Source organism: Pezoporus flaviventris, unplaced genomic scaffold (genome assembly GCF_033815535.1).
Source record: "Pezoporus flaviventris isolate CSIRO_AGI_PZ_B2104156 unplaced genomic scaffold, CSIRO_AGI_Pfla_v1 ptg000006l, whole genome shotgun sequence".
In the NCBI taxonomy this organism is placed as follows: Eukaryota; Metazoa; Chordata; class Aves; order Psittaciformes; family Psittacidae; genus Pezoporus; species Pezoporus flaviventris.
The window spans coordinates 4570107-4584431 of record NW_026892554.1 but is presented as its reverse complement, the minus strand read 5'-3'; the positions used below and the strand labels follow the sequence as shown (position 1 = coordinate 4584431).

Sequence of the window (14325 nt, the reverse complement as noted above, 5' to 3'; positions counted from 1 at the left end):
TGCAAGAAACAGTTTGTTTTGTTCACCTTCCTGCCCTGTTATCCAACCTGACAGATGCTGAGGAGGATCATGTGCTGTCTTGCAGGTTGCGGCTGGCGGACAGAGCGAGGGAGGATGGTGGAATTTCAGATTTGGTTTGGACATGCAGCCAAGTAAAGAAATCTCATTGGGTTTGAGCAATGAATACCTCTGACAAGGAGCCATGAGAAAGGGAAACCCCAAAGGGAACTGGGAACACATCCAAACTCTATCACATTCAAGCACATCTTTTCCAGAATCCAGCAAGTTAAATCGCTGATCCCAAAGTTATTCCTACCCTGACCCCAACATTGTCAGTGTCATGATTTGCCCCTTTGTGTTCTTCCTGAGCCAGCTGCTCTACAGCAAAGGTGTGTGGTGATGACTGTGTCTGACTGCAACATCCCTCCAAGCCTGGAGATGCCACAAGTCTGGTATATCCCTAGAGCATTACCATCCCGTCCTCATTCCCAGGAAGCATCAGCTGGTGGAATGGAAGATGCAGCTTCTTTCCACTGCACTCAGGTGCCTTAATTCAGGAAAAGATCACTGTACCTCCCCCTCCTTTTTGTTTTCTCTCTTTCCAGCTTACAATCCATGAGTAAGAGTATGGACAGAAAGGAGAAGTATAGCACTTCATAAAGGAGAGTTTAATGATCTTCCATCCCAAAACCCATGCCAATCCCTGCCTTGACACTGTTTACCTTGTCCAGTTATGTGTGATGACTGACTTAACTTTCATCAGACACGTTAGAACTAATGCTTTTGAGGGGGGGTATTTCTATTTCAATATGCACTTAAAACCACTCCATTATTTGCAGAACTGGTGCTACAAAGGTCAGGTGAATCCTGCTACATCCAGACAACAAAGTATTAATTTAATGCATAAAGAGGTATTGCACTGCATCACACACCCTGTTCACAGCTTGCAGAAGCTCCTGGCCAGCAGCAGACCTCTTTGCTCAGCTCCTGCCCTGGCTTTGGTGCAGCAAGAGGCTGTTAATGATCTCTGCTCCACACACACACAACCTGGCTGGTCTTGCTTTGGAGATTAAGCTATGGTTTTGCCATGTAAGTGATATAAAAGAGCAGCCCCGTGTAGCAAAGGACTCTGATGGATCAGATTGAAATAGCAAACTAATGCTAGTGTATCCAGGCCACTAAGAATTAGAAATCAGATTAGAGAGAAGTCACTTACTGTACTGTCCTCCAAGCAGGCATTACTCAGGGGATATAATGGAAGTGGAAGGACTATTAGAAGTGAAATGACCAAACAATGCTAAAATACAGGGTGAAATCTCCACTAAGGTACATTGTGCAAAGGTTACATTGCTGGGTGCGGACTGAGAGCAGTATCCTCCAAACACAACACCTCCGTTCCTTACTTCAACCGTTGGAGCAGGCAAGGGTGCAATACTGTGCTACATAAAGGCTCAGAAGATACCACAGAATCAACTAGGTTGGAAAAGACCTGTATCTATTTTAAATAGTCCAGAACCCAGGTGCCCAATCCTTGCAGTTCTGCACATCAAGCTCACACTCCTGCAGGTTCAGCCCACAGCTAAGGTGACTGCTCCCAGACTCCTCTCCATGGCTCAGGGGTGTGAGGACCACCCATGGCTTCCCATTCAGAACAGAAACTGGCTCCCTGTGGAAGGGCCTTTGCTGTGCCCTTGCATCAAACATTAAGAAAAGCCAAGTTTCACTGGCTGTGTGTTGATCTGCCCCAGCTGACAGCACTGGGGCACACAGGGAGCTGGGGTGTTAGAGGGCTGGCCCAGTGGGCAGCAATCTCAGACTGGAAAGCATCAGGAGGAACAGACCAAATCCCAGTCAAACACAATGGTGCTCACTGTATATAAATGGCTGAACTCCAAACAAACTCTCAAAACAAATAATCCATCAAAGCTCTCCTCCTTTTACTCTCATCTATACTTAGGGTATAGGAGACCACAAAGCTAATGACTGGAGGGAATAAAACAGTTCTTGATCAAAATCCAATCCTATTATTTTCCAGCTTGTGGAACAGAGACAAAACAGCATTTAAGTGTCTGTCATTTACCACTGACCTTTGAACAGAAATGTTCTGACAGCCCTTGTTTGTGTTTCCATCGGCGATGGGCTGCTGCACAGACTGTGCTGCAAATGTGGTGGAGCAGCTGTGAGCCCACAGAGGTTTCGGTTTTGCAGTCATCTGAATCCTAAAGTAGTTCAAATATCGTTCCAGTCTCTGCAGTGTTAATGCTTTGGAAGTCACAGGGGCCAGCTGAGAAGACATAAATATTTCACAGGCTGAAGCAGTCCAGTCCCTTTTGGTCCTACAGAGCTTACAGCATGAACCCAGCAGGATTAATCCCCCCAGTGAAAGATTATAGAGAGTCAATGGTGCTTTCTGCAAGTGCCAAACACACCTCTGAAAGCAAGAAATGTACCCCAAGTAATTAAAACTGTGTATTATAACTATTAATTGCAGTCAGCTGAAATCACAAGGACCTGACAGAGCAGTGTAACAGAACAGCAAGGCTTCCAGATGTGACAGGCTCTGACACCAAGCAGTTAACAACTGGCTGGAAATAGCGAGATAAATCTTTTAAAAGATGTGAAATTTAGAAATAGCACTGCTTGGTGAGAAAGTTGCTGGGAATTTAGATACAATTGAATAATCTTTGGTAGAATGTTTTTTTAAAATATAAGATTTATCAAATATGATCCTCAAGAAGCCCTTCATTATGTCTTAAATATTACTTAAGAGTTGTTCTAAACACCCCACACCACAGTTGATGTTAAATAAGATGTTAAAGTAAGAGCGAGCCTCTGATTTTGAGCAATTTTATGCCACTCTCCTGGGAAAAGAATTCCAGCCTTTGGTCCTATGCCACTTTGTCCTGGTCTCACATGGCTTTTCCTAACGATCTCATTTGTGAGACTGCAGCAACTGGAGGCTTTGTGAAAAGAGAGCTTGTATATAAAAGGAAAAAGAGCTCCACCAAAAACCACAGTGAGACTCAGAGATGAGAAACCCACACGTGTCAGCCTCGCGTGTTTAGATGCCCTGTGTGCATAGCTGCATCCCACCCTTGCTCCCCCCCTCCACTGCTGGGTTGGCCTCAGACATGCCAGCCACCAGCCCCATGGTCGCACAGCTCCTGAGAGCCCAGGAACTTCATGATTGTACACCCATACAGTGCCTACAGCAGTGACTTAAAGTCACTGTAAGTTAACTCAAGCTCACTGTATGTGTGAAATCATGTGCAGTGAAAGGGGAACTGGAGATGGGGTTTGGAAAAAATGTGTTTACTTTTTGCAAGGCACATCTGGGAGGTTTAGGCCACCCCACGGAGATTTATGGGTGGCAGCCCCGCAAGACAACTACCTGTAAATAAAAGTCTGACTTCTGGGAGACCCAGTTTTCACTCCTGGAAAGAGCTAGGACACATTCAGATGCATCCACAGCAGCATGGTGTGAATCCTCTCCTTTCCAAGCCTACCGGCCAGTTGCAAACACAGTCACCTGAGCTTCGCATCCCAGAAACACTAACACTAGTAAGAACTGGCTCTTTGCTTTTCTAAAACAAAGCAGACCAAAGACACAGGAGGGACTTTCCTGGGGAAACCCACACGTTCAATCCCATGCTCAGCTCATTCCAGGAACAGCAATTGCAATGCTCCTTTACAACGTGCATGTCTCACCCTTCCCGTACAGCCTTTGAAGCCACATCCCTTCTCCATTCTCTTCACCCCATATGTGTAAGATATGTACAGAGACTTCAGGATTCTCTTGGAAGCACAGTAGAAATGAGATGCCTGCTTCAAATGCTGGGTTTCTACTATGCTATGATACATGCCACGGTTACTTCAACTCTAAAGTCACAAAGTGTAGCCAAGAGAAACTGTCCCTGGACCACTTCTTTGAAGCTGGATGCCTCTCACCAACCTTGTGGTTGTTATACAGAGTATGTTCTAGGTTTATTCATCTTCATTCCCTCTCCCCCACCTCCGAAGTGTTTTCTTCTAAATCCCAAGACACTTGGCCAGCGTGTCAAAGAATGAAGGATGCTCCTGGTGGACTAGGGGTCATTTTTCATCATATGCAGTGTGGCAATGTAGGGCAGATTCGAATTACACTTCAGACACACTAATCAGCCTGATCTGTGAAGAAACTCCTGGTCTTTCAAAACATTCACATGGTTTCCACCAGCAGATGCTATTGCAACAGGAGGATGTGTTTTTGTATTTCTTCATACTATGACACTGCTGGAAAAAAAAAACGTTTCATGACCTCAGGGTAAAGGGGGATGGAATTAAAAACCCCTACATTAAACAAACAACACACACCCCACATGCTTTAGGAGTCTCCTTCCCCTGCTCCCTTTTTCACTTTCAGTATTTGCACTTGGATGTGCTCATGTCTCTCATGAGCTCAGAGGTTGCAGCACCAGCCAAGCTGCTTGGTAAAGCCTCATTTGCAGCCTGAATACCATCCAGCTCTCAGTAGACTTGAAGACCGTTGCCCATGATGACCACTGACCCTGCTAACAGACTGCTTTACATATGCTGAAGAGAAACAGAGACCAGCTCTACTATTGCAAGGCAGCGACGATGTCAGCAGCAATCTTTCTCTTCCTGCTTACTGGCACCAAACACGACAGACAGAGGTACATTAAATGTGGCTTTTCTTAGAGAGGAGATACTGCCTAACCAGAAACAGAAGCTTCTCAGCAAAACAGCTCTCACAAGGGCTCTCACCCAGGCTCTGTCACTTTGACTGCATCTCCCCAGCACTGCTGGGCGCCCCGACCCAGTGGTGAAAGGTTACAGCACATTCTGAAAGGTTACAGCTTGTTTTATGCCTCGCATGAATTCTGAACAGCAGCGTGCCAGTCCAGAGAGCTCCAGCTTTCATTCAAGAGAGCTGGTTCACCAGCCACAGCCCCCAAAAGCCTGCAGAACCTCCACACCTACCCCTGGGAGCCCCACAGCCAGGGGTTTATCACATGGAAGCAGAACAGCATTGTAGTTTGTTTATGGCTTCACAGGCAAAGACCAGACCCAGCAATAGGACAGACATAAGGAGTAAAAAGGGACCATGAGAGAAGTTCATGTCCTAACTTGGAGTAATTGACTCCCAGACATGCACAGCACAGTGGCAAGGCAGTGTCACTTAGCAATTTTTAGATGGCATTTAGAACAATCTTCCCCTACAGGGTAAATGGGATTTTGTGTTCCAAAAATACATTAGTGAAACATTCCTGGCAGTTCATCTCCTGTTCTGGGTGTAGGAAGATGTGGTAAGCTAATTTCCTGACAACGCACACTAAAACAGACCAGGAAACCAGCAAATCATGGCTATAAATGCAGGATAGAGCTTTTTGTTATATCTTTTGGTTGTACCTACAGGAAAGCGATTTCTTTGTTGCCACCACTGTGTTTTCCAGTGCCACTGTTTTAGAAAGCCAGGTATCCAAGCTCCTGTAGGCACTGTCTACAGGTGAGCACCAGCAGAGGACTGAGATGCTTCAGAAGTCTTGTGCATTTGGACTCACTAAGTTCCTGAGGCCCCTCTGGGGAGTTTACTCACAATTAATGGGTATATGGGAAGCATATCTTGCCCTGGACACAGGGACTAAACTGAAATGGCAGAAAGAAAGACAGGGACCCAGTGCAGAGAGCACACAGGGTAATGGAGATGGGAATATGACCCAACAGGGAGATGTGATGGGTGCAGGAAAAGGCAGAGCAGCGTGAGAAGAGAACACAGCATTGCATACTCTTATCCCCAAATATACTCCTTACTTCCCTGAGAAAACAATTCAATCTTACAAACCATATCAGCATTAGAACTAGGTTTACAAGCCTCCCTTTACATAGAGATATTAACATGCAGCATTATTTCCCACATTGTACTGGGACTATAATGCATATTTCCAAAGCATTCAGGACTGTCAATAAAACTCTGGTTTGAAAAGCTTAGAAACAGTCCACTTTGGTTTTGCTTTCCATAGATGCCCAGTGCTCTGATCCTAGCACATGACCTAGATTCTTTGGAGAAGAAATTTAATCACTCACAGGGAGCCCGTGCTGAACAGATCCCAATATTTGCTCTCTGATCCAGTCACAAAGACGTCACCAAGCTTACAGCATGCCCACTTCTCATGACTAATCTGCACAGAAATATCATCCAGGAAGCTCTTTACAGGGAACAGGAAAGCGCAAACCCTCTGCTCAGGTTCTCAGCTAAATGGGCATGTGACGCTCTGCTTTAATTTGATGTTCAATGTCCCACACAGAAATCTCATGTGGCAGCTGGTCCCGAGAAGTCTGTAATATGATAATTAAATGTCTGCCTATAAACTAAAGTGTTTGTATTACAAGTGCTTTCCCATGGCATTTGACTATGCAGCATGAATCAGGCAAGGCACAGAAGCAGTTTTTCTTGGGTTTAAGCAAGTCTCCTATTCTATCCCAAGAGAAATAGAATGGCAGTATGTGATTTGTCCCTAGCAGTGTGGCTTAGCATAGTCCTAGCAATAAAAATAATTAGATCTCTTACAGTGTATGTATCTTTTATTCCAAAGAATTCTCAAAGCTATTTACTAACTACATATCCACCTCAGCTCCTATACCATGGGTCAATTGCAACAGCGAAGTCTCATGTGGACTTTGCAGTCTCTGGCTCTCCTTTTGGAAAGGAATGCAAAGACTGGTACCAAAACCTCTGGCAGGAGGAAGAAGTTCCCATGCCATTAAAGCCAGCCACTTCTGGACAGCAGCTGTGTACAGAGACACGGGAGTCCAGGACAGATCATGAGAAAAAGTGGCACAGCCAGCTGGAAGCACATGGTGAATTCAGGTGGCTGGGATATTACCTCCAAGGACATGTCCACACTAGAGACTCAATCCAAAAAGTGCTCCCCACTCTCCTAATACCCACCAGGCAAAGGCTTGCAGAGGAACCTACCAGCAATTTTTCATTATATAGGTACTGAAAGGTGGGGATAAACCTGACTGCAAAAAGCAGTGACACAGGGACTCCGGCTGCCAGCTCTGACAGTGTCTTTCCTCTATCACCTCCACAGCCTTTCTCATGTGGGTGCAGCACAAAGCCGCCGTGGGCTGGACACTGCTCCGAGGCTAATAAACCCTCTTCAAAGAGGTGATCCGAACAGCTCCTTGCAGTTCCCTCTCCTCGCTGGCTGATCTGGTGCTGAGCCTGAGCTGACCCAGACAAGCAATGTACTTGTGCTCACGTAACCACGCACGTGAGCTAACAAACTCTGACAGACAGTAGTGTACTGGCTGCATGTAACTCAAATAACCAGAGGCCTGACTCTGATCTATCAACACCAACCTTACTCCAGCGTAGTGTCACTGATTTCTGTTGAAATATTGCCAAGGTGAGACCGGTTCAGGAGAGTCCAGATGTAATTTTGCCTACTGGAGGCAGGACTGCATTTTAAGTGAGAACAGATTTAATTAGTGCTATTTTAGCATGATGAGTTGAAGAATTAGGCAAGGGGGGAGATAAAGACAGACTCCAACAACTATAAATTTTAATCTCCCCACTGTGAGCTGAGAAAATGCGGGAGGGTTGAGGACGGGAAGAGAAATTACCAAAGGGAAATAATGTCTCTCCTAACAAGATAATGCAGGGTTTGGGAAATAAAACTAAATAGAAAAAGCCTGGAGTTAAGAACCCTGCTGCTTAAAAGCAGCACTGAATTCCCATCACTGCAGGTTATAATGGAGTGGTTCTGCTTTGCTTTGTATTTAACATTCTACATTTCACTCCTGTTCACAGACCTCTGTGGAAAGCCAAGTTTTGATGTGGGATTACGGTGCAATGGCTGATGACCACATTAGCCATCTGGTCTCTTGCAGGTCCGAGCACAAGTTCCAGGTCTTTCTCAGCCAAGAGTCGTTGGCTAAACAAAGTGACACTTGTGATTTGCGTGTCAAGCTGTTTCCACCACGGCAGGCACGTGAGCCTGGCTGTGGTTTGCTGCTGAGCACGGCTGAACCGCGTTCAAGATCTGCAGGAAGAAGACTTCCAGCCGAGCCCAGCGCTAATGGCTCACCAGGCAGAGCTGCCGCCCATGGCCTCGGCAGCACTTGCCAACTTCAGACATGGCTTGTGATGAATGAAGAACACATGCAACAAGTCTAGCCACAGCTAAACAGACTCAAACACGTGGCTGGGAGCCAGCAGATGCAGCACCACACATTTTACAACACAGAGGGAGAGGGAGCATGATCATATATCTACAGCTACACCACTAGGCTCAGCGTCTTTGCTCACTTATTTATGGGTAAACCTGGCCTGCCCCAGGTTTGTGTTTCAAAGATTTAAATATCCACTGACATAAACTTCAAATTATACCTGAAATTAGACTGAAACACATTAATTGGCAACAGGCAAGAACTTTTATCTGCTTTAAATCAGAGCAGAAAGGAACGGAGCGGTTCCAGGCAGATCTGCTGGGTAGCAGAAAAGCCTTAAATGCCCAGAGGAGCACAGTATAAAAATGGAAACAGCCAGATACAAAGCCTCTGACGTCAGAGGGGCTGTTTTCTCCAGCCTCAGCCAACTCTAATAAAAATCCACTGAGAAGTAAGTTCCAGAAGAAGCATTTACTTTGGAGTCCAAAAGACTGACTCAGTGTCTGCTATCGCAATGATTTTGAGCACTTCTTTGCTGGAGCTGGGGGCAGCATTCCTAGTGCCTCCTGTCACTGCAGCAGACCCACAGCTGATGGTAACCGGCCATCGGCTGGGCACTCGCCCTCAGTCCCCTGCTTGTGGGTAAAAAGCAGTAAAATAATCAAGTGCATTTCCTGGAGGTTGCAATGCTCATTTCTTTCTCTCACAACTGCAATAGGTAAATCCCATAGACAAGGGCTACTTCTGTCACATCACACTGCTAAGCTTCACAGTCCCCCATGTGTTTCTCTGTGCACCCTCAGGCAGATGCAGTGACGTGAGGGCTGTTACATCTCACAGCTCTCCCTGACTGCTAGTCGCAATCCTGGATATCTTCTTCATATTCACATCCCCGGTGCTTCTCCACAAGATTCTGCTTGCTTACATCCGACCCAGGTCTGGGTGCTTTCCTCCCCACCTTAGGGAAGGACACCCATGGGGGACAGATGAACTATTTAATGCCCTTCTGACATTTCTGTAAGTGTTTGGAAGGTGAAAAAGTAGCTAAATCCATCCTGCATGGCAGAACTGCCTGTTTCTCTCTGTGGTGTCTTGCAGCATCCCTTTAGAAAAGGAGGCAGGCTCTGGAACAGGCGAGGGGTTCCCTGCAGAGCACACATGTACACACACCCAGCCTGCACCGTGCCCACAGTCCTCAACAAGGAATCAGGCCGACTTCCAGAGTATTTATAGACCTTGAAAAGGAGCCAGAACCTTCTCTCCAAGAGGATGCACAATTTAACATTGCACAAAGTCATTAAGCCTCACAACACTGACTGTACAGCCCTGATTTGGGAACAGGGCATGTGAGAAGCCCACCAGACCTCATTAGATTAGTTCACATATTTGCAGGCACACTAAAATACCCCTACAATCCTGCTGTGATCGGAAATACAAACCAAAGCAACTGCTGGCAATGATACAGACATAAATGGTACTCTTAAAGTTTATCATAGGCCTTTGCTTATGGCAAAGAAGTCTGATGGTAGAGACATGAATTTGCATTTTGTATTGCACGACAGTTCTCTGCTTCTCCAGTTATTCATCACAAGGATGTATTTTACAGTTTCTCATTTCTATTTTATATTTTCACTCCCTTTTGCAGGAAGCCCAGGTTTAGCCCTCTGACACATGCCATACTGCATGCAGAAGCCCTCTGCAATCAGCCCTAGCTGTTAATGTGGATGAGGTTCATGGCCTGAATTAAAATAGTTCTCTTGTACCCTTGGACTTTCTTTAGCCTGTCTGTTGGAGGAGATTAAGGCAATGCAAGAGGAAGTAAAAGTTCACAAAGGGATGATTTGTCGAGGGATTTCCACAGGTTAGCTTTTATTTAAAGCTTTCTCAATCATCTTATCTTACTGGGCTTTAAAATGGAACAGTCACCTTGGCACCTCCATCTATTCCTTCAAGTGTAGTTATAAAAATGGCTGGGGAGGCCACTTGAGTTCCCAGGACACTGACAGCCATCTGCTGCACTAACCAAGGCGGATAATCAGGAGGCAGCCATTGCAGTCAGGCTGAAATAAGGTCTGTGCACTACAGCCCTTCTCCCAGGAGTCACATGCACTGGAATCCAGCAGATACCAAAGTTTCAGCTACTCCAAAGTGGGTTTTATCAATGTTTAGGTTTTAAGATAACCTTGAAACAAGAATTAAGTATAACAGGCAATATCTACTTGGCTCTACCACATAGGTGAGATACAAGCTCCAAACTCTGACTTCCATTAAGCCTCCTGTGCAGCAAAGGAAGTCAGTGCCCAGTTATTTGCACTGTTTCCCGACTCCATCCCCATACACATTTCTACAGGGTCTGAAAATCCTGGATGAAGAATATTACTTCAGTTCCAAGGAGCATTACTGCTGGTTAGGTTAGTTAGGTCAATGCTCTGGGAGACTTTCACTGAAATCGTTGGAGCTCTACCAGAGAAGAACCTGACCTGACATCTTCATTCAGCCACATCAACTGCAGGCCCTCTATTGCATCTTAAAGCCCAGGAGGACGTTTTTGACCAACTGACAAAAAGCAGTGCCAAAATGTGCCAGCACAAGAAGGCTCACTGGGAGCAGTTTCTGTGCAGACTGTGTTAGCACTATAACAGATGCTATTTGTTCTTTTCCTCTAACATCTCTACTGCAGTCTCGGCAAACTGCATTTCATCCCTGCCCACCACTGATTTAACAAAAACAAGTTCTTTTAATTAAAAAGTGGATATAAAGCCTGAAACCCCAAGTGATACATAGACAGATAGACACACTGACTGAAGGCTCCTCGGCTGTTTCGGTGCAATGCCAGTTTCTAACTCTGCAGTAAAGATCTGTCTCCCGAGTGGCAAGTAGTGAAATGTATTTGATGTCTGTGCTTACCTGCTGCTCAGATTCAAGTCATTCCAAATCATTCCTAGGACCACACTACGGAGATCTTTCTTTGCCACAAGGGGCTATATGCATCCCACCTCCATGCATTTACAGTTTGTAACTGTAGCTGTCTTGTAGTGCTCTACATACAGGTTTGAAAGCACATTATTGACAGCATATTGCTTAAACTGAGTGAGAAACTACTTCTCAACCTGGTTTTCAGCCTCATAATTCAGCAGTGTCCAAATTAATTTTATGATAATCTCATGCATCAATAAATTCAACTCACAGGTGGCTGCCAGAACCTAAGATTTGGGAAACTGTGTGCATTCCCCTTCAGGGAAAAGGCACGGGCAGAAGCAAAGGCTTGATTGCAGCCTGTGTATTTTTAGACACGTTAATTAAATCTGCCACATCATTTTAGATAGATGGCCCTGCAACTTTAATCCCAGGGTGCTGCCTTTCAGAGGGATTCCTGCGGGAGTCAATTATATTGTGTTTGCATAGTGTTAACAGGTGGTACCTGCAACTCTAAACTCAGGGCATGGAAATGAAAATCCAAAGAGTAAATTCAGTTCAATTCACTAAAACAAATGTAGTTGCAAGCAGATACCCAAAAGCCCTCCTGGGATAAATTCCCTTTCTTGAACTCCTCAAAAATACAGTTTGCTCATCTATCCGGCTGCTGGTCAAGCCTGGCTCCTCGCCCAAAGAAATCTGGGATTGGTTTCCCTTTTTCTCCCTAAACGTCACTTTCCTCCCTAGCACTGGTCTGCCAACATCCGAATCCTCTGTCTCAGGCATGGGCAATTGATGAATTATCTCTTGCAGCAAAACCTTGTGAGGCTGAAGAGGAATTAAGAGCCAGAGAAAGGATTCAGAGCTGCCCTGCAGAGAAGGACTTGGGGGTGCTGGTTGATGAGAAAATGAACAGTGTGCGCTCGCAGCCCAGAAAGCCAACTGTATCTTGGGCTGCATCAAAAGGAACGTGACCAGCAGGTCGAAGGAGGTGATCCTGCCCCTCTACTCTGCTCTCGCGAGACCTTACCCGGAGTATTGTGTGCAGTTCTGAGGTCCTCAACATAAAAAGGACATGGAACTGTTGGAACGAGTCCAGAGGAGGCCACGAGGATGATCAGGGGACTGGAGCACCTCCTGTATGAAGACAGGCTGAGAAATTTGGGGCTGTTCAGCCTGGAGAAGAGAAGGCTGCATGGAGAACTCATAGCAGCCTTCCAGTATCTGAAGGGGGCCTATAGGGATGCTGGGGAGGGACTCTTCATTAGGGACTGTAGTGACAGGACAAGGGGTAACGGGTTAAAACCTAAACGGGAAATTTAGATTGGATACAAGGAGGAAATTCTTTCCTGTTAGGGTGGTGAGGCACTGGAATGGGTTGCCCAGGGAGGCTGTGAATGCTCCATCCCTGGCAGTGTTCAAGACCATTTTGGACAAAGCCTTGGGTGAGATGGCTTAGTGTGAGGTGTCCCTGCCCATGGCAGGGGGGTTGGAACTTGATGATCTTAAGGTCCTTTCCAATCCTAACCATTCTATGATTCTATAAATTAAAATAGAGGGGGATGTCCCAGGCAGGACATTTTACACACCACTGAAGCTCTGAATCTGCTAAGCTAGAACACAGGCATGGCAACCAAGAGGGCAACTGGAAGAAGTATTTGTGCATTGGTTGGGATTTTTGGAGCACCCAGTGGAGTCAGATCATACTCACGAATAAGTTATAAATCCCTTCATTTCAAAGGCCCTGTGACAGTGATGAAGTTCCACTGCTACCCAATACAACAGATGATTATTAGGAGGTGTATACACAATAACCACAAGAGTCATTAGGACTGATTAGGATTGTCCCAGTAATGGTGGGTTGGGTTGAAGTCTTTTCAAAGTAACTTGACATGATTTGATTTCTGCTGCTGGTTGACAGATTTCAGGCTCACTTGATTTGGCAATGATCATCCCACAGTGTTCTCCTTTGATTCTGACGGGATTTCCTTTCTTGCCTAAATTTCTCACCTATTTCCTATGTTAAACCTTGCCAAGCCCATATAGCCGAAGGAAGTCGTCTTTACTCGGTGCACACACAGCAGCAGTTACCTACTATGAGAATGAGCCTATGTAAGGGTTGTTTCTAAACTGTGATGGGGAAAGATTGCTCCCTTGTTTTCCTGTAGTTTGCAGTTTCTATACTGAATGAACACATTGGTTTTTCTGACACTCTCTTTGTTGGTTACTGCACTTGTGGTTTCTTCTCTGATCAGCCTGTGAGGGCTCTGTCCAAGCTTTTAAACATTATTATGAGCCTTGATTTATAAGGTGTGCATCTTCCAAGACCAAAGGTCTTCAGTATTGTTAATCTCTGCTAAAAGCAATGTGTTTTCATCCAAATTCACTGCCAAACAAGTTTGCTTGGCTGTAAAAGTCTGACTTCAGCCTGAGAACTTTTTCCATGTAGATGGTAGAAATGTTTGATATAAAACCAGGCATAAGTTAACAGTACAGTCATATCTCTCCAAATCTTACTGATCTGGAACACCTGACAGGGCTGTTCTCTGATAAGGGAATTGTTGAAACAGGCCAGACCTGATCATGGAAATGAGCAGGAAAAGACCAATGAATGAGGTTACAGAATCTGTCCCTTGGAGGAAGGGCAATATTCCCATTCACCACTGTACAGCTTTCAATGTACAGAAGTTCAGTCTAGCATTACTACAAGTGGCTCAGACAGTGAGGCACTGACCACATCCTTTGGGACAACATTCCAGTATCTCGTGAGAAGTTCAGTCTAAGTTCAGCTTTCTCTTAATTAACATCCTTTTATCTTTGCTTTTTCTACGCTCTTTAGGTCACCATAAGAAAAGCTGCTCTCCTCTTGCTGAAACAAGATACGCAATAAACCTTGTGCATTTCCTTCTCAATCCTAAAATAAATCTCCTCAAAAGATTATTCATTTAGTTCATTTTTGCAGCATAATATACTTCATCAAAGGGATGGCCTTGTGATAGTTTCAGCATAGCTAAATATGAGAAGGACCATTGACCTTATAGAGCCTTAGCTTTCAAACAACAAATCAGAGACTCGACCACATTGTCTGGCAACTTTGGAAGAAAACAGCCCACACAAAATCACTGCTTTCAATGGCATTTTTCAAACAGGCATTTTGTTAAATGGATTTTCTGTGATTCACCAGCCTTTGTGGTGACCTGGATTTGGAGCACGTGGACAGAGTCGAGTTGATCC

At 45.2% G+C, this 14325-nt stretch overlaps 1 long non-coding RNA gene across 1 annotated transcript in view; it reads right to left on the bottom strand.

The window, feature by feature from the left end:
- The window catches only part of LOC133265836 (uncharacterized), a 105167-nt gene that overhangs the window by 10365 nt on the left and 80477 nt on the right, over positions 1 to 14325 (bottom strand). Inside the window, exon 5 of the long non-coding RNA XR_009742132.1 lies at positions 2088 to 2284. This is a non-coding gene — a long non-coding RNA (uncharacterized LOC133265836). The remainder of the gene's footprint in view (positions 1 to 2087; positions 2285 to 14325) is intronic.